Raw genomic sequence first — 21,378 nt, forward strand, 5'->3', positions numbered from 1 at the left:
CTCTCCTCGGGCACTCTGCCGAAGTCAATGAGGAGGTCAGCCCTGATTCTCCTGTCAAAGGGTAAAGATCCTAGCCGGATTGAGAATTGGAGGCCCATAGCTCTTCTCAATACGGACAGGAAGCTTCTGGCCAAGATACTGTTTAATCGGCTGGTGAAGTTTGCACCCCGGCTCCTTTCGGGGGCTCAGCACTGCTCTGTTCCAGGCCGAGGCACCTTAAGTGCTGTCCTCAGTGTCAGGGAGGCAGTGGAGCGGAGTAGTGCGGGTCTCTGGAAGGGGTACATGCTGTCCTTGGATCAGGCCAAAGCATTTGATCGGGTGAACCATGACTACCTCTGGTCCGTCCTACTGAGATATGGCTTACCAAGTACTTTTGTTAATTGGCTTAAGATCTTGTATGCAGGGGCAGAGAGTTTCCCGCTTGTGAACGGTTGGTCTGGCCGCTCTTTTGAGGTGGGGTCCGGAGTCCGTCAGGGTTGTCCTTTGAGCCCGCTTTTATACGTGTTTGCGATCGATCCCTTCGTCCGGAGGGTAGATTGTGGGCCGTTGGCGGGAGTCGGGATGAGTCTGGCGGAGCTGGATGTCGCCCAGAGAGTGGTGGCATACGCTGATGATGTCACCATTTTCGTGTCCTCGAGAGAGGAGGTCGATGTGGTGATGTCGGAAGTGGACCGCTACTCTGAGGCATCCGGGTCTAAGATCAACCGGGATAAGTGTGAGAGTCTCTGGCTGGGAGGGGGAGATCCCACGTTTGATCTCCCGGACACCCTTCCAGGGCCCCAAGAGTCAGCAAAAGTTTTGGGCATCACTTTCGGCCAGGATGATTATCCCACCAAAAACTGGGATGGTAAGCTCCAGGATGCCGCTCAGAAGGTGGACCAATGGAAGGGTTGGTCTATGACCCTCAGGGAAAGGGTACACCTGATCAAATCGTACCTGCTCCCCTTGTTTATCTATCTGGGCAGTGTATGTATCTTGCCAGAGGCTTACTACACTAGGATCTACAGCCTGTTTTTCCAACTGTTATGGGGGAACAGGATGAACCTAGTCAAGAGGGAGGTTACGTACCGCACGAGGAGACTAGGGGGTTTATCTATGGTAAATCCTGTGGTGTTCTTAACAAACACCTTCTTGAAAGCTAACATCTCAAACCTCTGGTCAGAGAGGGCTCCTCCGTGGGTAATCTCCTGCAGGGAATGGTTTCGGCCTTTCTTCCAGGAATGGGAGACAGGAGGGCAAGTGAAGGACCTCCGTACGCCACACGGATATCTTCCGGCTTATGCTACCCCAACTCTGAAGGCGATACGTCGGTGGGGTCTGGGAGTGTGGGAGATCAGGACCCAGTCAAGGCAGTTCCTTGACAAACGGGTTCTGTTGACCCACTTCCAGAAGCCTCTGGCGCTCAGGGACTGCCCAGGTCGGGATCTGAGGGTGGGGTTGTACCTTTTAAACATGAAAAGGATCCCCCAGAAGTTTTGGGACTTGGCCTGGCGCTGCTTTCAGGGGAAGCTATATGTGAGGGACAATTTGAAGTGTAGGAGCTCTAATGACCGGGGATGTCCCAGAGAAGAGTGCGAGGACATGCTGGAAAGCATGGACCACTTCCTGCTTCATTGTCCCTTTAATATAGGGGTCTACAACCGGGTGGGTGCTTCCATTGGCTGGAGTCAACTTGCCGGCCTTACCTATCCGGAGTGGGCTTATGGGGCATTCAGGAACCTGGGTGGCCGAGACCGGGGCACTTTATTTGTAGTCAGCTTAGTAGTTAGGTACTACACGTGGAACGCACGGTGTCTAGTATCTACACAGCGGAAAGTCCTCTCCGAGGTGGAGGTCTGTAGGAACATCACCGGTGACCTCGGGAAGATCAGGTCTTTGGAGTATGGCAGTCTTGGTACCAGCAGGGCTTCCCTCCTGTGGAGAGGTTTTTCATTTGATGTGCCCTAGGTACTAGACCTCTTGGGTAGAGTACCCCTTTTTCTGGTTAGGGATAGCAATGTAGGGACAGAGAGAGAGGGTGAGTGCAGGGTCAGTTTGTTGAAGGGATAACAGTAGGGTGAGTCGTAGGGAAAAGTTAGTGGAGAGAGTTTATAAAGTAACATCAGGATTGCCATCCTTCTTCCTGGTGGTGGGCTATGCATGTACACCCTAGTCTTTTTGTTTTGTTTTCAGAATATGGATTGCATAAAGGGCTTACAGGCGACCGAACTTGGGCCTAAGGTGGGTTGTATTGTTTTGTATATGTTATGTTATAAAGTTGTATTTGTATAGTTGGTTTTGGGTATAGATTAGGTTGGGTGGGGGAATTGGTGGGTTGGTGGATGTTTGGAGGGGCTGGCATGGGTCAGTTGTGGACTGGACTCGATATCCATGGACTATGGACTCTGACCCATGTCAATGTGGGTGGTTGTGTGGGTAATGGGTTAGTCTAGTGTAGGATGTCATGTGTTTTGTAGGTGTATATTTTGGTTTGTTGGTGTATATAGTTTATGTATGTATTTGCATTTAGGTTATGTATTTGTGTTTTTATATTCGTATTGTATATATTATTATATAGTATGGATTGGTTATCTTATTTGAGGGGATGGGGATAGGCAGTCGGATCAGATTTAGTTAGCATTTTTATATTACTTTAATTTAATATTGGTTGTATTATGGTAGTGTAGATTAAAAAAAGGGTGTGTATGTGTATGTTTATGTATGTATGTATATGTATATATATGTATATATATGTATATATATGTATATATTTGTATATATGTGGGGAAAAAATGTAATTTTAGTAAAAAAAAATAATAATAAAAAAATATATATATATAAAAAAACATATATAAAAAAAAAAAAGGGGGGGGGGGGGGGGTTGGTGGTGGTGGGGGTTTTGGGGTGGGTTAGTTGTGAATGTAATGTGTGGTTGAGTTTTACCAAGTCTGGTTGTTTTTAGTTAAAGCTAAGTAAAGCTATTTTTATGTTTATGTAAAGAATGTGTGGGTATGTGTGTGTGATAGTATTTTTGATAATTTATATGTAGGTATAATGTTATGTGTTTAGTTAGTTTAGTTAAGTTGGGCTGGCCAGTTAGGCAGGTTTTGTTGTGTTGTGTTTTGTTAATGCTAGTTAAGCCTGTTTTTCTGTTTTGTTAAGTTTTTATATATTTATAATAAAAAGAGCGTCAGCAGAGAGCACTGTGCTCATGATGTCAGCAGACAGCTCTGTGTTTCAAAAAGAAAAGAATTTCCGCTGTAGTATTCAGCAGCTAATAAGTACAGGAAGGATTAAAGGGTACCTCCGGCTGGGGACGGAAATGCGCAGGGCGTATCCATACGTCCTGTGTCCCTAAAGACTTGGAAACGGGGGCATATGGATACGCCCTGTGTCCTTAAGGGGTTAAGGACACATGACGTACTGGAACGTCATGTGTCCGCTCCCGATCTATAACGCGGGGCCACGGAGCGGGTCGGGCCCAGCCTCTAACAACGGCCGGGACCCATGGCTAATAGCGGCCATTGATCGCGGCGCCGTGTGCTATTAACCCTTTAGACGCGGCGTTCAAAGTTGAACGCCGCGTCTAAAGGGAAAGTGAAAGTATGCCGGTTAGCTCAGGGAGCTGTTCGGGATAGCCGCGGTGAAATCGCGGCATTCTGAACAGCTTAGAGGACAGCCGGAGGGTCCCTACCTGCCTCATCGCTGTCCGATCGCCGAATCACTGCTCAGTGCCTGAGATCCAGGCATGAGCAGTCAAGCGCAGAATCATTGATCACAGGTTTTTCTATGAGAAACCAGTGATCAATGTAAAAGATCAGTGTGTGCAGTGTTATAGGTCCCTATGGGAGCTATAACACTGCAAAAAAAAAAGTGAATAAAGATCATTTAACCCCTCCCCTAATAAAAGTTTGAATCACCCCCCTTTTCCCATAAAAAAAAAACACAGTGTAAATAAAAATAAACATATATGGTATCGCCGCGTGCGGAAATGTCCGAATTATAAAAATATATCGTTAATTAAACCGCACGGTCAATGGCGTAAGCGCAAAAAAATTCCAAAGTCCAAAATAGTGCATTTTTGGTCACGATCAATAAGTCCTATCAATGCAAAAATGGTACCGCTAAAAACTTCAGATCACGGCGCCAAAAATGAGCCCTCATACCGCCCCATACGCGCAAAAATAAAAAAGTTAGACGGGTTCAGAAGATGACAATTTTAAACGTATTAATTTTCCTGCATGTAGTTATGATTTTTTCCAGAAGTACGACAAAATCAAACCTATATAAGTAGGGTATCATTTTAATCGTATGAACCTACAGAATAAAGATAAGGTGTCATTTTTACCGAAAAATGTACTACGTAGAAACGGAAGCCCCCAAAAGTTACAAAACAGCGGGGTTTTTTTTCAATTTTGTCTCACAATGATTTTTTTTTCCGTTTCGCCGTAGATTTTTGGGCAAAATGACTGACGTCATTACATTGGTGGCGCAAAAAATAAGCCATCATATGGATTTTTAGGTGCAAAATTGAAAGAGTTATGATTTTATAGACAAGGAGAAAAAAACGAAAATGCAAAAACGGAAAAACCCTCGGTCCTTAAGGGGTTAAGGACCCAGGAGGTATAGGTACGTCCTGGGTCCCTGTCCTGCGATATAACGCGGGCTCACACGGTGACCCCGCATCATATCGCGGTGGGCCCGGCGTCATAGTGAAGCCGGGACCCGCCTCTAATAGCGCACGGCACTGATCGCGATGTCGCGCGCTATTAACCCTTTAGCCGCGCGCTCAAAGCTGAGCCGCTAAAAACGAAAGTAAAAGTGCCCGGCTAGCTCAGGGAGCTGTTCGGGATCGCCGCGGTATAATCGCGGCATCTCGAACAGCTGTAGCACAGGAGGAGATCTTCTTATCTTCCTTCCTGCAGTCCGATCGCCGAATGAATGCTTCAAGCCTGAGATCCAGTGAGCATTCAATCGCTGAAAACACTGATTGATCCATTCCTATGGAGATGGATCAATCAGTGTAAAGGATCAGATAATGCAATGTTATAGCCCCCTATAGGAGCTATAATTTTGCATAAGAAAAGTGTAAAAAAATCATTAACCCTTTCAATTATCCCTTCCCCTAATAAAAGTTTGAATCACCCGGCATTTCCAAGAATAAAAAAAAACACAGTGTAAATAAAAATAAACATATGTGGTATTGCCGCATGCGGAAATGTCCAAATTATAAAAATATACCGCTTTTTAAACCGCACGTTCAATGGCGTACCGCAAAAAAATTCCAAAGTCCAAAATAGCGCATTTTTGATCACTTTTTATACCACAAAAAAGTTATCAAAAAGTTTGATCAGAACAAAAATGGTACCGCTAAAAACTTCAGATCACGGCTCAAAAAATTAGCCCTCATAGCCCTCTGAACACGGAAAAATAAAAAAGTTATAGGGGTCAGAAGATGACCATTTTAAACGTATAAATTTTCCTGCATGTATTCATGATTTTTTTCTGAAGTGATACAAAATCAAACCTATATAAGTAGGGTATCATTTTAATCATATGGACCTACAGAATAAGGATAAGGTATCATTTTTGCCGAAAAATGTACTGCATAAAAATGGAAGCCCCAAAAACTTACAAAATAGTGTTTTTTCATCAGTTTTGTTGCACATTGATTTTTTTTCCCGTTTCACCGTAGATTTTTGGGTAAAATGTCTAATGTCATTACAAAGTAGAATTAGTGACGCAAAAAATAATCCATCATATAGAATTTTAGGTGAAAATTTTAAAGAGTTATGATTTTTTAAGGTTAAGAGGGAAAAATTGAAAATGAAAAAACAGAAAAAGCCCGGGTCCTTAAGGGGTTAAAGGGGTACTCAGCTGCTCAGTGTTTTGAAAAAACTGTTCCGAATGCTGGAGTCAGTGTGAGACTTGCGTCCGCTCCTCCCCTCAGCTCTCCGAAGATTTCCGAAGCTAGAGCTGTGGGGAGGGCAGAGCAGGGGGAGAGAGGAGGTACATGCCCCTTCATCTCCCCTCACCCTGCTCTGCCTTCAGAGGACACAGGTCTGCACAGGAGAAAGAATACAGAGCAGGGGAGAGAGGATGTACACGTCTCCCTCATCTCCCCTCCCCCTGCTCTGCCTGTGTTCACTGAGGGGCAGGATGACAAAGTGCATGGGCAGGGGATGTGTAGACTGCAGGGGCTGGGGAGGTATAGAATGCAGAGGCTGGAGAATAAATCTCGGACTGGGGATGATTTCAGAGAGCAGTTAGACAGAAAACAACAACTCAACTTCAGAAGCTAATAACAATTGGAAGGATTAAGATTTTTTAATAGAAGTAATTTACAAATGTGTTTAACTTTCCGGAGCCAGTTGATATATAAAAAAAAGTTTTGGCCTGGAATACCCCTTTAACCAGTTAGATATAAACATTGTAAAAAAGTGCATAAGAAGACATACCGTATATACTCGAGTATAAGCCGACCCGAGTATAAGCCGAGACCCCTAATTTCAACCCAAAATCCCAGGAAAAGTTATTGACTCGAGTATAAGCCTAGGGTGGGAAATACCTCATCCCCCCCTGTCATCATCCAGACCCGTCATTAACATCCTCATCATCCCCTTGTCATCATCCCACACATCCCCCCTTCATCATCCCCTTGTCATCATCCCACACATCCCCTTATCATCCCACACATCCCCCCTTCATCATCCCCTTGTCATCATCCCACACATCCCCTTATCCCACACATCCCCCCTTCATCATCCCCTTGTCATCATCCCACACATCCCCCCTTCATCATCCCCTTGTCATCATCCCACACATCCCCTTATCATCCCACACATCCCCCCTTCATCATCACCTTGTCATCATCCCACACATCCCCTTATCATCCCACACATCCCCCCTTCATCATCCCCTTGTAATCATCCCACACCCCCCCCCCTTCATCATCCCCACCCCCCTTCATCATCCCCACACCCCCCCCCCCCTTCATCATCCTCTTCTCATCATTCGCCCTCAGTGGTCTTCAACCTGCGGACCTCCAGAGGTTTCAAAACTACAACTCCCAGCAAGCCCGGGCAGCCATCGGCTGTCCGGGCTTGCTGGGAGTTGTAGTTTTGAAACCTCCGGAGGTCCGCAGGTTGAAGACCACTGCGGCCTTCAACATGCGGACCTCCAGAGGTTTCAAAACTACAACTCCCAGCAAGCCCGGGCAGCCATCGGCTGTCCGGGCTTGCTGGGAGTTGTAGTTTTGAAACCTCCGGAGGTCCGCAGGTTGAAGACCACTGCGGCCTTCAACATCATCCAGCCCCCTCTCACCCCCTTTAGTTCTGAGTACTCACCTCCGCTCGGCGCTGGTCCGGTCCTGCAGGGCTGTCCGGTAAGGAGGTGGTCCGGTGAGGAGGTGGTCCGGGCTGCTATCTTCACCGGGGGCGCCTCTTCTCCGCGCTTCCGGCCCGGAATAGAGCCGTTGCCTTGACAACGACGCATCTGCGTCGTTGTCAAGGCAACGTGACTATTCTGAGGCCGGGCCCGAAGCGCTTAGAAGAGGCCTCCCCGGTGAAGATAGCAGCCCGGAACCACTATCCCACCGGACGACCTCCTCACTGGACAGCCCTGCAGGACCGGACCAGCGCCGAGCGGAGGTGAGTACTCAGAACTAAAGGGGGTGAGAGGGGGCTGGATGATGTTGAAGGCCGCAGTGGTCTTCAACCTGCGGACCTCCGGAGGTTTCAAAACTACAACTCCCAGCAAGCCCGGACAGCCGATGGCTGCCCTGGCTTGCTGGGAGTTGTAGTTTTGAAACCTCTGGAAGTCCGCAGGTTGAAGACCACTGCGGGTGGGGGAGTTCACTCGAGTATAAGCCGAGGGGGGTGTTTTCAGCACGAAAAATCGTGCTGAAAAACTCGGCTTATACTCGAGTATATACGGTATATGTGTACTACAACATACATCAGTGCTGAAGATGCATACATATGAGCCCTGGCATATTCTCTGATCGTCAATGCATGCAATAAATATATAAAAATACAGTGCATACCATATACAATCTCAGGTGCAAGGTGCATGGCATGTAATGAGGTGGGCGGAGGGAGGCCAGACACTCGCCGTAGATCGTCTCGGAATCCATTAGCTTCCGGGATCCGTCCGCAGGACCGGAAGTGACGTTCCGCTCTGTGTAGTCAGATGACAAGTCATGTGATGGCCGTTACTGTGGAGCAGAGACGCTCTCCTCAGCTCATGCGCTCTGCGTACCTAGAGGGTCATGGCGCTATCTTGGAAGTGGGAAAACAGTGCCCTTTTCTCAATGCTTATCCCCACAGCATTTTTCTTGCAAGGTATTTTGCACAACTGGTCCGGGGGGCTTGCGGGTTACTGGAGACCCCTCCAAAGTCCAAGGAGCCGGCCATCTCTGTCGTTACCATAGGCAACACACTGAGAATGGCTTTGGTGCTAACCTTACTTCTGAATAAGTGGGTTTTTGTAGCAGAGGGCATCTGTTGATACGGGTGCAACGCTCCACAGGTTAGGTCCAACACTAGATTGGAAAAAAGTGAGTCCACGTGGATTCCTTACGATCAGATTAGGCAGAGTGTTCTTCCATCACCTGGCCTATCTCTATATAAAAGAGAAAAATTTATAATTCACCTTTTTTCACCATTTGAGTGCCACTGCATCTTCTTTGGAATCGATAGATAGTTATGAGATAGATATGAGATAGATAGATAAATAAATATCAATGTAGAGAGTAGGCAGCACAACCATGTATTCTGGCAAAATCTTGGGGTGCCAACGAGGAAAGCAGTCCCAATCGCAGATGGCTCAAATAATCCAAGATGCAGAAAGATACAGCAGCACACCCAGTAGTAAAGTGCAAAAATTGGGATTTATTTAACCCATATCAGATGCGACGTTTCGACAGCATTCCGCCATCATGCTTGAAAAAGATGGCGGAATGCCGTCGAAACGTCGCATCTGATATGGGTTAAATAAATCCCAATTTTTGCACTTTACTACTGGGTGTGCTGCTGTATCTTTCTGCATCTTAGATAAATAGATAGATATGAGATTAGATAAAGTGTTGCAAAACTAAAACTCCCAGCATGTCTGAGCAGCCAAAGGCATGCTGGGAGTTGTAATTTTAAAACTGCTGGAGGCCCCCTGGTCAGGAAACATTAAGAAATTGCCCATTTAACCCCCACTGACCCCCCAAACAGCAATTTGCCCCTCAACCTTTTCCTCCCGGAAAATTACCTGTTGTATAGGGGGCCGCAGCGGTGGGCAGGGGAAGTCTTCCTGTTCATCTTCGGCGCGGGCGGGTGATGTAGTCAGCAATGAAGCAGGAAGCAAAGCACCTGTCTTCTCCAATAGGGCTGCAGCCTGCACACAGAGGAGTGTGGGGGGAGGGGGAGGAGCGTCCCTGCATTGCGGCAATGGCCCCTGCACTCACCTTAAAGGGCCGGAGGCTAACTATTTAAAAAAAGAATACAGTGCTCAGCAGGCCGGCCCTGCTTCTTACTTACGGCCCTGGGTGACCCAGGGCCGTAAGTAAGAAGCAGGGCCGGCCTGGGACAGTGCAGGGCCGGCCCTCTTTTTCTGTTAACATATTTATCCTGTGCAGGCTGCTGAGTCTATTTTCATGTAGGGGCCTGGATCGGCAGCTCCATCTGCCCCTACGTTAATCTGGCCCTGCATACAGGGGAGCATAAATGCATGGGATCCATACCAGGAAGCATAAATGCACGGACTTCATACAGGGAAGCAGAAATGCACGGGGTTCATACAGGGATGTAGAAATACACGGGGTCCATACAGGGAAGCAGAAATCCACAGGGTTCATACAGGGAAGCAGAAATGCATGGGGTTCATACAGGGATGTAGAAAATGGGGTTCATAGGGGGCGTGGCCTGCTGCCGAGGAGAGATGTCTGCTTAGTTCTCTCCCCAGTGTATGTGCTCAAACTGACAATTAGCGACCTCTGCCACCGGGAATTTGGGGGATTATAGACTGCTACCCTGCTGGGGAACGTCTGGAGCACCCCTGGACGAACTTTCTCATATCTCCCCCTGCTGAAAAGGGAGATTTCAACCACGCAACTGATCAGCAGCAGCTGCGGGCGCCATCTTATACAGTGATACCGCCTCATCTCCACAGTGCACTGCTGCCCAGCTAACCTCAGCTCTCCCGCGCTGTGCTCTACCTCTGGAGCCCAACATCAGCGCTTGCCAGCGCATAGAAGCCGCAGCTGACCCTCTGGATGGAAGATTACTGGTCCCGCTTACCATACCACTGAGCGGCCGCAGCCCTCAACTTACCAGCACCACGCCAGTCCCACGTCAGCCTCTGGTCTCCTACGCCACACTCCAGCTACAGTTGTGGGCGCCATCTTTACAGCACAGCCGTCCTGGTTCTACAGCGTGCTGCCACCCGGACAGCCCCAGCTTAATCACGCTGTACCTCACCATCGTACCCCGACGCCAGCGCTCCACATACATACAGACCCCACAGCAAACTTCCTGAAGGGGAATGGTCCCCCACCACAGACCAGCAGCATCTGAATAGCTGGCCACATACAATGCATTACAGAACAGGGTGCCGCTTTTACCTCACCAGCTCCAAGCCTGCCTCAGGTGTCCAACTCTAAATACACAGGTGGGTGCACCATTTAAATAAAAGGGGCCGCTGTACAGGTGCTGGACAGAAATACCTACATCGCTCCTGCACATACAGTGCTACATGTTATTACCTGAGGGGTTGGAATTTAAACAAACGCCAACTTGGTATATCAGAAGTGTTGCTGAGCGGCTTGCTGCTGCCACAGTGAGCCCTTGAACCTTATTAACCCGGAGGTCAACACATTTTGGGGAAGATTTATCAAAACCTGTCCAGAGGAAAAGTTGCCCAGTTGCCCATAGCAACCAATTAGCTTGCTACTTTCATTTTGCAGAGGCTTAATTAAGAATGAAAGAAGACATTTGATTGGTTGCTATGGGCAACTGGGCAACTTTTCCTCTGGACAGGTTTTGATAAATCTCCCCCTTAATGCTCTACCTATAGAGCTCTTGGTGATACCACTTATTTGTGCTATAGAGAGTGAACCCAGCTCTAACAAGCATCATCATTAAAGGCGATTTTAGTCATTTTCTGCCTCTAAAATAGTGGAAAAAACTAAAAAGAGGACTCTGTATCTTCCAAACTGAAATAAGAGTATAGACAAGTGACTGCCTTATAACAACTGAATTGGCGGCCATATATCTGAAATTTCCTCTGCTGCAAGAAGTAGCCACTATACTGTTATAATCATCTCACTTTCCTTGCACTTACTCGAGTTACAATCCACAACTCTCTTCTACCATCTACTGGTCTCCTTTATTCTCCTGTATTGACTGTAACACACCTGCCTGCTGGATACTTCATTGTGAGACTTCCTTTTCTACATTACAACCCAGATATTAGTCTTAAAACCTTACTTTTCAAGATGAACAAGTAACTAATCCAACATTCTACAAAATCTGTTCCTAGTCAGTTTATTATTAGGAATTATCCAAGAAGCTTCAAGAAGTGGACATTACACTGTTATAATTACCTGACTCTTCTTGCACTCATCCAAGCTGAAGTCTAGGCATTCCGCTGCCATCTATTGGTCTCCTTTATTCTTCTGTAAGAACTGTAACAAAACCAGCCTGCTGTACTTCACTGTCTTTTTTTTTTTTTTACAACACAACCCAGATACTAGCCTAAGGCTCTATTTTCAAGATAAATCAAGTAACTATTCAGATATCCTACAAGCACTTACCCATCACTAGCTATCTATTAGGACTTCTCCATACAACAAGAAGACATTATGCTGTTATAATTACCTAAAGTCTTCTGAACTCATCCAAGCTGAAGTCTAGATACTATGCTGCCATATACTGGTCTCCTTTATCTTTCTGCCTATCCAGTCCATAAGTTAACTGCTGACAATTACATTGTGAGATTTACCCTTCTACAATACAACTCAGTTGCTGGCTCTGAGACCTCACTTTCAAGTTAAAGGAAATCTGTCATCAGAATCACCCGCACTAAACCTGTTACACGGGCTTGTAGTGCGGGTGATCCTGATTAAAACGCTTCTTACCTGGTTAAAAATGGTTCAGCGGTTCTTCAGATATCTTTATCTTTAGTTTTCTGTTATTCCCTGGCTTGGGACTCAGTGGGAGGTCTTATCAGCTCGAACTCGGCTATACGTCATTCTAGCTGGGCGGAGCGGCCTCCCGACTCATGAATATTCATGAACTTATCATCGTAGTCTAACTCCTTTTTCTAGGTCACGTTGGGAGGGCCGCGCATGCGCCGCGTTCCGTACACCCGGAAGCGGCGCGGGGGGAGAACGCCGATTCCGGGTTTACGGAACGCGGCGCATGTGCGGCCCTCCCCACGTGACCTAGAAAAAGTAGTTAGACTACAATGATAAGTTCATGAATATTCATGAGCCGGGCGGCCGCTCCGCCCAGCTAGAATGACGTATAGCCGAGTCCAAGCTGATAAGACCTCCCACTGAGTCCCAAGCCAGGGAATAACAGAAAACTAAAGATAAAGATATCTGAAGAACCGCTGAACCATTTTTAACCAGGTAAGAAGCGTTTTAATCAGGATCACCCGCACTACAAGCCTGTGTAACAGGTTTAGTGCGGGTTATTCTGATGACAGATTTCCTTTAAAAACAAGTGACTGTCCAGATATTCTACAATAATTTACTCTAACCATTGTCCTTTCAAGATTGCGAGATGGCTACTAAACTCCGCAACAGGAACTCCTCCAGACTGAAAAAACTAACAGACTTCTACTCTACTCCGCATTCCAACCATACCACCAGATTTTCATTGTCACAACCTCAAATACCCTCATCATTACAGATCAATAAAGACATCACCAACATGCCATTTTCATATTATGACACGAGGCGCAGCACTTCTTTGCCGTCCTCTCCTGACAGGTCTCCCAGAGGTCTTTATTCAGAAGTCCCTTCAAAAAATGCCTCTCCTAATTGCAACTGTAATGTTACTACTTCTGCTCCAAACTCTCCTGCTTCGACCAGTCCTTTTAAACAACGCCCCAGAATAGATTCTGGAACTCTAGTTGAAACTGAAGACCAACCTGAATCTGGAGTCTCCTCACCGAAAGCGGACTTCTTTAACTCGATTCAAGCCTCTGAGGTGCCAGTAACTGAAGTAACTCTCAAAAATATGCTCCTTATGTTGGAGTCATCCCTCTCAGCCAAACTGACACATAACCTACAACCTCTACACCAAGCTTTAAACGAAGTTGAACAGAGAGTGGATCACGCAGAAAATAAAATGACAGAATTTGCTTCATCTCACAATAATCTCATAGATGCTCATTATGACCTAGAAACAGACGTTGCTAGCCTTCGGGCGAAAATTGCAGATCTGGAAGATACATCACGTTGCAATAACATCAAGCTACGAGGCATTCCGGAATCAATTCCAACCAAAGATCTCTCTCGTTTCGTAACTGAGCTCATGAGCTATATATTACCACAATTCTCCTCTCAAGACCTCTTGTTGGACAGAATTCATAGAGTCCCACTACCTAAGCTGTCCCCCGAGTTGTTCTAGCTAGGGTCCACTTCTTTCATGTTAAAGATGTAGGACTGCAACTCCCATCATGGACAGAGTCTGCCCATAATGGGAGATATAGTCCAGGGGTTGAGGTGCAGATCACAGCAGGTCATTATCCAGAGACCCGCTGCGATCCGCATTTATTAACTATACAAGCCAGTGGTACATGCGGCTACACTGCGCTGCCGCCGGCTCTTGTATACACTGTCATAATTCATAATCCCCGCCGCCGGAACACGGGAGCTCTGATTGGTCAATAGCTATCCACCAATCAGAGCTCCCGTCTCCCGGCGGGGATTATGAATTATAAGAGCTGTATATAGGAGCCGGCGGCAGTGCAGTGTAGCCACATGCACCGCCGGCTTGTATAGTTAATAAATGCAGATCGCAGGAGAGTGATCTGCCCCTCTGCCATTGAACTACTACTCCTATCATGGGACAGAGTCTGTCCCATGATGGGAGTAGTTGTAGTACCGCAGCACTGCTGAGGGATGGCACTTGCACATCCCCCGGCTGCGGGACTTTTAGGACTACTACTCCCATCACGGACAGACTCTGCCCATGATGGGAGTTATAGTCCAGGGGCTGAGGTGCAGATCGCACCGGGTCATTTTGCAGAGACCCGCTGCGATCCGCATTTAAGTTAACAAGCCGGCGGTACATGCGTCTACAATGCACTGCCCGCCAGCTTCTATATACACAGCTCCTAATTCATAATCCCCGCCGCCGGGAGACGGGAGCTCAAATTGGTCAATAGCTATCCACCAATCAGAGCTCCCGTGTTCCGGCGGGGATTATGAATTATGTCAGTGTATATAGGAGCACAGTGTAGCTGCATGCACCGCCGACTTTTTAACTTAAATGCGGATCGCATCAGATCATTCTCTGGAGATCTGTTGCGATCTGCATTTATTAACTATACAAGCCGGCCTTACATGCGTCTACATCACGCTCCCCGATGGCTCCTATATACACTGTCATAATTCATAATCCCTGCCGGAACACAGGAGCTCTGATTGGTGGATAGCTATTGACCAATCAGAGCTCCCGGCAGCGGGGATTATGAGTTATTACAGTGTATATAGAAGCCGGCGGCAGCGCACTGTAGACGCATGTACCGCCGGCTTGTTAACTTAAATGCGGATCGCAGCGGGTCTCTGCAGAATGACCCGGTGCGATCTGCACCTCAGCCCCTGGACTATAACTCCCATCATGAGCAGACTCTGTCCCATAATAGGAGTAGTAGTCCAAGGGCAGAGGGACAGATCTCTGTTCACATTATGCGTTTTGCATAATGGGAACAGAGCCTTTCTGGCAGTGTGTTCCCAAACAGGGAGACTCCAGCTGTTGCTTAACTACAGCCTCCATGATGCGAGTTGTAGTTTAGCAACAATTGGAGGCTCCATGTTTAGGAACACGCTGCATTATGTGCGCTCTTCCCAGGGGAGAGCAAAAAAATTTACTAACCCATATTTCTTGTTTTTCTTTTCTTCTCATTTCAGATACATGAATGCGGAGGACTACGTCAGATTCGGAGGACTGCGACCAGCAGTTTTTTTTATTTGAATAAAATGGTTAACGAGGGCTGGGGGGGGAGTATTTTTTTTAAATAAAATATTTTTTTCAATGTGTCTTGTTTTTTATAATTTAATTTTCAGGGTTAGTAGTGGAAGCTGTCTTATAGATGGAATCCATTACTAAGCCGGGCTTAGCGTCAGCCCTAAATCAGCTAGCACTAACCCCCAATTATTACCTCGGTAACCACCGCCACAGGGGTGTTGGGAAGAGCCGGTACCAACTAGGCGGTAACAGGCTGGCGTTATTTAGGCTGGGGAGGGCCAGTAACAATGGTCCTCGCCCACCCTGCTTGGTTAGGGTTAGTAGTGGAAGCTGTCTTATAGACGGAATCCATTACTAAGTCCTCGCCCACCCTGCTTGGTTGGTATCTGGCTGATACAAAAAATAGGGGTAACCCTATGCGTTTTGGTTTTTTTTATAAATAAAAAAAAGTGTGTGGTTCCCTCATTTTTTCAGTATCAGCCAGATGCCAACCAAGCAGCAACAGCCTGACGTTACCAGGATGGGCGAGGACCATTGTTACTGGCCCTCCCCAGCCTAAATAACGCTAGCCTGTTACCGCCTAGGCCCAGGAGCGCCATTTTTGATGGTCCGGGCCTGTTGGTACCAGCTCTTCCCAGAACCCCTGTGGCGGTGGGTACCGGGGTAATAATTGGGGGTTAGGGCTAGCTGTTTTGGGGGCTAACGCTAAGCCACGGCCTAGTAATAGATTATGTCTAAAAGACACCTTCCACTACTAAGCCTGAAAATTCAATTATAAAAAAACACAACACATTTGAAAAAAAAATTATTTAAAAAAACACTCCCCCCACAGCCCTCGTTAACCCTTTTATTGACATTTAAAAAAAACGCTGTTCATCATCGCAATCCACAAAATCTGACATAGTCCTCCGCATTCATGTATCTAAATTCTGAAGAAAAAAAAATTAAATTTTTTTGTTTCCACACACCAGCAAAAATGCAAGAAAAAAACCACAAGAAAAACTGACAAAATACAAGAAAAAGCTGGGACAGTTTTTCTGGCTATTTTTATGATGGACAAAAACCCTCAATGGAATCCTGGCCTCAAAGCAATAGAACAAAATCCCTACGTCCACTTTTCCTGTTAGGTAGAGAAGGAGTGTACAGTAGAGCGAGGGGGTGCATTTCTATATTTGCACAAGATTTATCAAAGGAGTGTACAACCTTAGTAAATTCTGAGCATGAGTGGACAAGCAGTGTAAAGGGGTAGAACTGTGTCTACAATAGACACCTAATGATAAATCTCCCTTTAAGGTGTTTACCGAAAAGTGCACTGCGTAGAAATGGAAGCCCTAAAAATAGCAAAATGGGATATTTTTTTATTTCACCCCACAAATACGTTTTTTTTTTTGTTTCGCTGCAGATTGTTATAAAATAAGTGATGTCATTACAAAGTACAATTAGTGACGCAAAAATACAAGCCCTTATATGGGTCTTTAGGTGCAAAATTGACTGCTTATGATTTTTAGAAAGGGAGGAGGAAAAACAGAAAGTGCAAAAATGGAGGAAGAAAAAATTAAAGTGCAAAAACAAAAAGGGGGTAAGAGTTGCAAAAATAATGTCCAAAGTAAATACTGGTAATTTCTCTTATTGTTCACCTTAAATTATTTTATAACTCATCTATAAGTAATTTTTTAGCATGCTTCATTTGTGTTAGTTGTTAGAATATTGTAAGCTGGTGTTGAGCACCTCTCACCCATCTGATGTTTGCACTCTCTGAATAAGTACTGCAAGTCCCAAGAAGTCTATATTAGTATAGCTGGACGCGTTTCAGGGTGATGACTGCTGCTGAGGGTCGTCATCCTGAAATGCGTCCAGCTATCCTAATATTGCCCACCCAGCCGGTTTGGTCATGCATCCGTGAGGTAAATTTTTATTGGGAACCCATTGTTAGGTAACTCCCCTTCCATGTCATCCCCCCCATGTTCGATCATAGTTCAGCATAGTGTTATCACTTATTATTTGAGGCATTCCTAATACAATGGATTCCCAACTTGTTGTATTTTGTTCTTATGTTCATTGGTGAAGAGTCCTTTGCTGCCTAGTTGTTAACGTAGTTAAGACTTTCTTTCTCTCTTTCCAGTATGGGTTATTGCCAGATGTTTCACAATTCAGATATCGTGTATACCATGTCAGTGCTTGAGGTTACTGGTGTCTGATTCTGCAGGCCGTAGTCAAAAGGAAATCTCTACGCAGACAATCCAAACCTCTCTCACACAGCTACATTCACTGATTAATACCATGCCATCATATATATCAGATATTCAGGCTAGGCTGGATGTAGTGGAGAATAGGAGTGTTGTTTATCCTAATGCATCTATAGTTCCAATTCCGTCTACATCACAGGCAAGCTTTTTAGGTACTGGCTTTGGCATGCCAAATATTACACCAGACAACTTCATCCCAGCTAATCAAGAAAGATATAACTCAGTCTCGGGAGCTCCATGCTGAGATTACTAAGCTTGAGGCTCTCATGTTAACTGCTCCTTCTCTTTCAGACCTGAGGAGGCTGGTGGAGGCGCGAGCCCAACTGGGGGACCTGGCCCTACTTCTCTACGCTAAACAACGGTTTTATGAGAAGGGTAATAAAGCTTATGCTATGCTCGTCAGGCGCTTGTGTGATCGGGCCGCTGCTCAGTCTCTCCGCTCTGAAGGAGCACTCTCCACTATCCTGATATTGTCTCCCGACTTTTTCTGGACTAAGCCTTATTCTTTGCCCTCCCAGCTTCCGTCCGAACCTGGGGAGCGAGCCGCTGTCTTTGACTCATTCTTATCTCAGTGCTTTCTCCCAACCCTTTCAGCCTTGGACCCAGCTGCTCTGAATGCTCCTGTTACTTCTGAGGAGTTGGAGGAGGCCCTTAAATCCCTCCCTGCCGAGTCGCTCTCCTGGGCCGGATGGCTTTACCTATTTGTATTATAAGACTTTTTCTTCTCTCTTTCTCCCTAAACTTGTTCCTCTTTTTAACTCTTTTATAGTAAGGAGACCCTGCAGTCCTTTTTGCATTCTCTGATAACTCTTCTCCTTAATTCGGATAAGGATCCCCATAAATGTTCTAGTTATAGGCACATTGCCCTCCTCAAATCAGATCTGAAGTTGTTTTCTAAGGTCCTGGCGGCCATTTCTGTTGCTTCCTCCCATCCCTTGTCCATAAGGACCAGGTTGGCTTTATTCCCTATCACCAGGGGAGTGACAACACCAGGCGGGTTGTGGATCTTATTGACTTGGTTAATAGAAGATCCAAACAGGCCCTTGTTCTCAGTCTTGATGCAGAAAAGGCCTTTGATAGGCTGGGATGGCCGTTTCTCTTTTCTACCCTTCGGAAATTTGGTATCACCAGGAATTTTCTCACTGCACTGAGGGGTCTCCTCGCCTACTGCTTCTCTTAAACTCCCCCACACTACTTCTTCTGCTTTCATTTTGCTTAATGGCACTTGGCAGGGATGTCCGTTGTCCCCCCTGGTCTTTGCTTTCTGTATTGAGCCTTTGGCGGCTTTGATTCGGGGGGACCCGGACATCTCTGGGGTATGGGTTCATGTTTGTTTGCTGATGATGTTCTTTTGACTCTCACTCGTCCTCTGCTTTCTCTTCCTAATCTTTATAGGGTCCTTCATTCATATGGGGTGGTCTCGGGCTACTAGGTGAACCTTTCTAAAACTTGAATCTCCTTGTGTCTCTCTCTGCTCTTCTTCATGCTAATTATTCCTTTAAATTGTCTCCTACAGCTCTCAAGTACCTTGGTGTCCTTGTGACTCTGCGCTATGCTTCTCTTTATGCCTCTAATTTTCCTTCCCTTTTTCACGACTTACAGGCTCTTATGGAAAAATGGCGGTCCCAGTATATTTCATTTTTCGGTCGCATAGCAGCAGTTAAGATGACGATCTAGCTCTTGGGCCCTATGTCCTTTTCTCGCTATGTCTGGGACTATTGTTCTAGGAAGTTTACGCTTTTTTCCTTTTCTTCTCCCTTGCAGTTTTTTCTCTATAACCCTAGCCTTTCTGCAGGTATGAACTCGGTTATGGTGAGGGAATGGGGGGTCACAGGGTATTTTTTGCTGGGCTGATATAGTGGATCCCAGCTCTCGCTCTCTTCGATTACCTGATGTCCCGGAATGGCCTTCCCTCCTCCGAGTGGCTCCATTATCTCCAGTTATATGTCACCTTATGTCTTCCTCATTGGGGTCCAGGAACGTTTTATTGCCTACTGGCTTTGAGCAACTATGCCGCCAGGGACCACTGGCGAAAGGCCTCCTTTCTGCCAGTTATTCTTTTCTTAACTCTCCCCAGGGTGCGGCTGCCCCCTTGCATCACTATGAGTCACTGGAAGGAGGATATGATTTGATATTACTCTACCTCAGTGGAGGGTGATTTGGGACTTATAAGCAGACTGTTTAATGCTTATGGGTTGGTACCACACTCTGGTGCTGCTTAATAGGTTGAATCTGACTGTCCCTCCACAGTGCTGATGCTGTGGGGTAGGATTGGGGACTACCTTCCATATTTTTGGGGCTTGCCCCCTAATTGTGGGCTATTGGCATATGGTTCAGCGTTTGGTCAACCGGATTTTAGGTGTTTCTGTCCCTCTCGATCCTCTGATCTATCTTCTTCACCTATTTCATAGAGCCCTACCTAAACGTCCTTTTAAACTGTTTCTGCATATTGTCCTTGCTGCAAAGACTCTTATAGCGAAATATTGGAAGAAATCTGTACCACCTTCTGAGAATGACCTCTTAGCCTGTGTAAGGGAGATCCGATCCCTCGAGTCTCTTACTGCCTCACTGAATAATACAGTGCCGCTGTTCTTGCCCGCATGGGAGTTGTGTGAACGCTTTATGGATCATCAACCTCACTGAGCTGTCCTTTTTCTTTCCCCCTTTGTGTTTCCCTCTGTTGTCGTTGTGGATGTCCTTGAGTGTCTTTCTCCCGTTGTTCCCTTTCTCTGCTCTTGGTGTTACTGCTGACTGTGTTCTTTTTTTGTGTGCTGCTTATGCCCTTAACCTCTTAAGGATGCAGGGTGTACCTGTACGCCCTTCGCCCAGTATAAAACGTGGGGTCGCGTCATACCGGGTCGGTCCCAGCGGCTAATGACAGCCGGGACCATGGGCTAATAGCATGCGGTACCGATCGTTGTGCCGGGCGCTATTAACACTTTAGACGCGGCGTTCAAAGTCGATCGCCGCATCTAAAATGAAAGTAAAAGCTTCCCGGCAGCTCAGTTGGGCTTATCAGCTAGAACGTGAGCGGAGGTCCCCTCACCTGCCTCCGCGTTGATCAATCGACCGCCGATTACACTGATCTTTGCCATGTTAAAGGGGTACTCCTGTGGAAAACTTTTTTTTTTTTTAAATCAACTGGTGCCAGAAAGTTAAACAGATTTGTAAATTACTTCTATTAAAAAATCTTAATCCTTCCAGTACTTTTTAGGGGCTATATACTACAGAAGAAATGCTTTTCTTTTTGGATTTCTCTGATGTCACGACCACAGTGCTCTCTGCTGACCTCTGCTGTCCATTTTTGGAACATCCCCATAGTAAACATATGCTGCTCTGGACAGTTCCTAAAATGGACAGCAGGGGTCAGCAGAGAGCACTGTGGTCGTAACATCAGAGAAATCCAAAAAGAAAAGCATTTCCTCCGTAGTATACAGCCCATAAAATGTATTGGAAGGATTAAGATTTTTTAATAGAAGTAATTTACAAATCTATTTAATTTTCTGGTACCAGTTGATTTCTAAAAAAAAGTTTTCCATGGGAGTACTCCTTCAACCACCTAAGGACCCTTGACGTACGTGTACATCATGCCACCCTGGTACTTAAGGACCCATGACGTACGCGTACGTCATGGCGAATTCTGGTCCCCACCGCCTGCCGGGCGGGGATCGGACAAAGATGCCTGCTGAAATCATTCAGCAGGCATCCCGTGCAAATGCCCATGGGTTTCATCAGACCGCCCCATGTCGGTGACTTTGCGATTTGCGCAATTCCGGGTCATATGGGTCTATGGTGACTCGGTGACCCGGAAAATAAGGGGGATCGGGGTTGTCCGTGACACCTACAATCCCCCTGAAGGGATAGGAGTGAGGTGGCAGGGGTGCTATTGGTCGTATAGACGCGGCAACCAATAGCAGATCGGGGGCGGGGGGGGGATTAACTTTTGCCTTCCCCGTTCTGCCCAC

General features: G+C 46.4%; 1 protein-coding gene across 3 annotated transcripts in view; it reads left to right on the plus strand.

Annotated features, from left to right (window-relative positions):
• Positions 1-21,378, plus strand: part of RMI1 (RecQ mediated genome instability 1) — a 155,881-nt gene that overhangs the window by 52,795 nt on the left and 81,708 nt on the right. The window contains exon 4 of one of the 3 annotated variants that reach the window (XR_008844896.1): positions 17,705-17,786. The exons of the other annotated variants lie outside the window; for them this stretch is intronic. The gene's annotated coding sequence lies outside the window, so the exon portion shown is untranslated. Of the gene's footprint in view, positions 1-17,704; positions 17,787-21,378 lie in introns of those variants that run through there. 3 annotated transcript variants of the gene reach the window in all.

This window comes from Hyla sarda, chromosome 1 (genome assembly GCF_029499605.1).
Source record: "Hyla sarda isolate aHylSar1 chromosome 1, aHylSar1.hap1, whole genome shotgun sequence".
NCBI classification, from domain to species: domain Eukaryota; kingdom Metazoa; phylum Chordata; class Amphibia; order Anura; family Hylidae; genus Hyla; species Hyla sarda.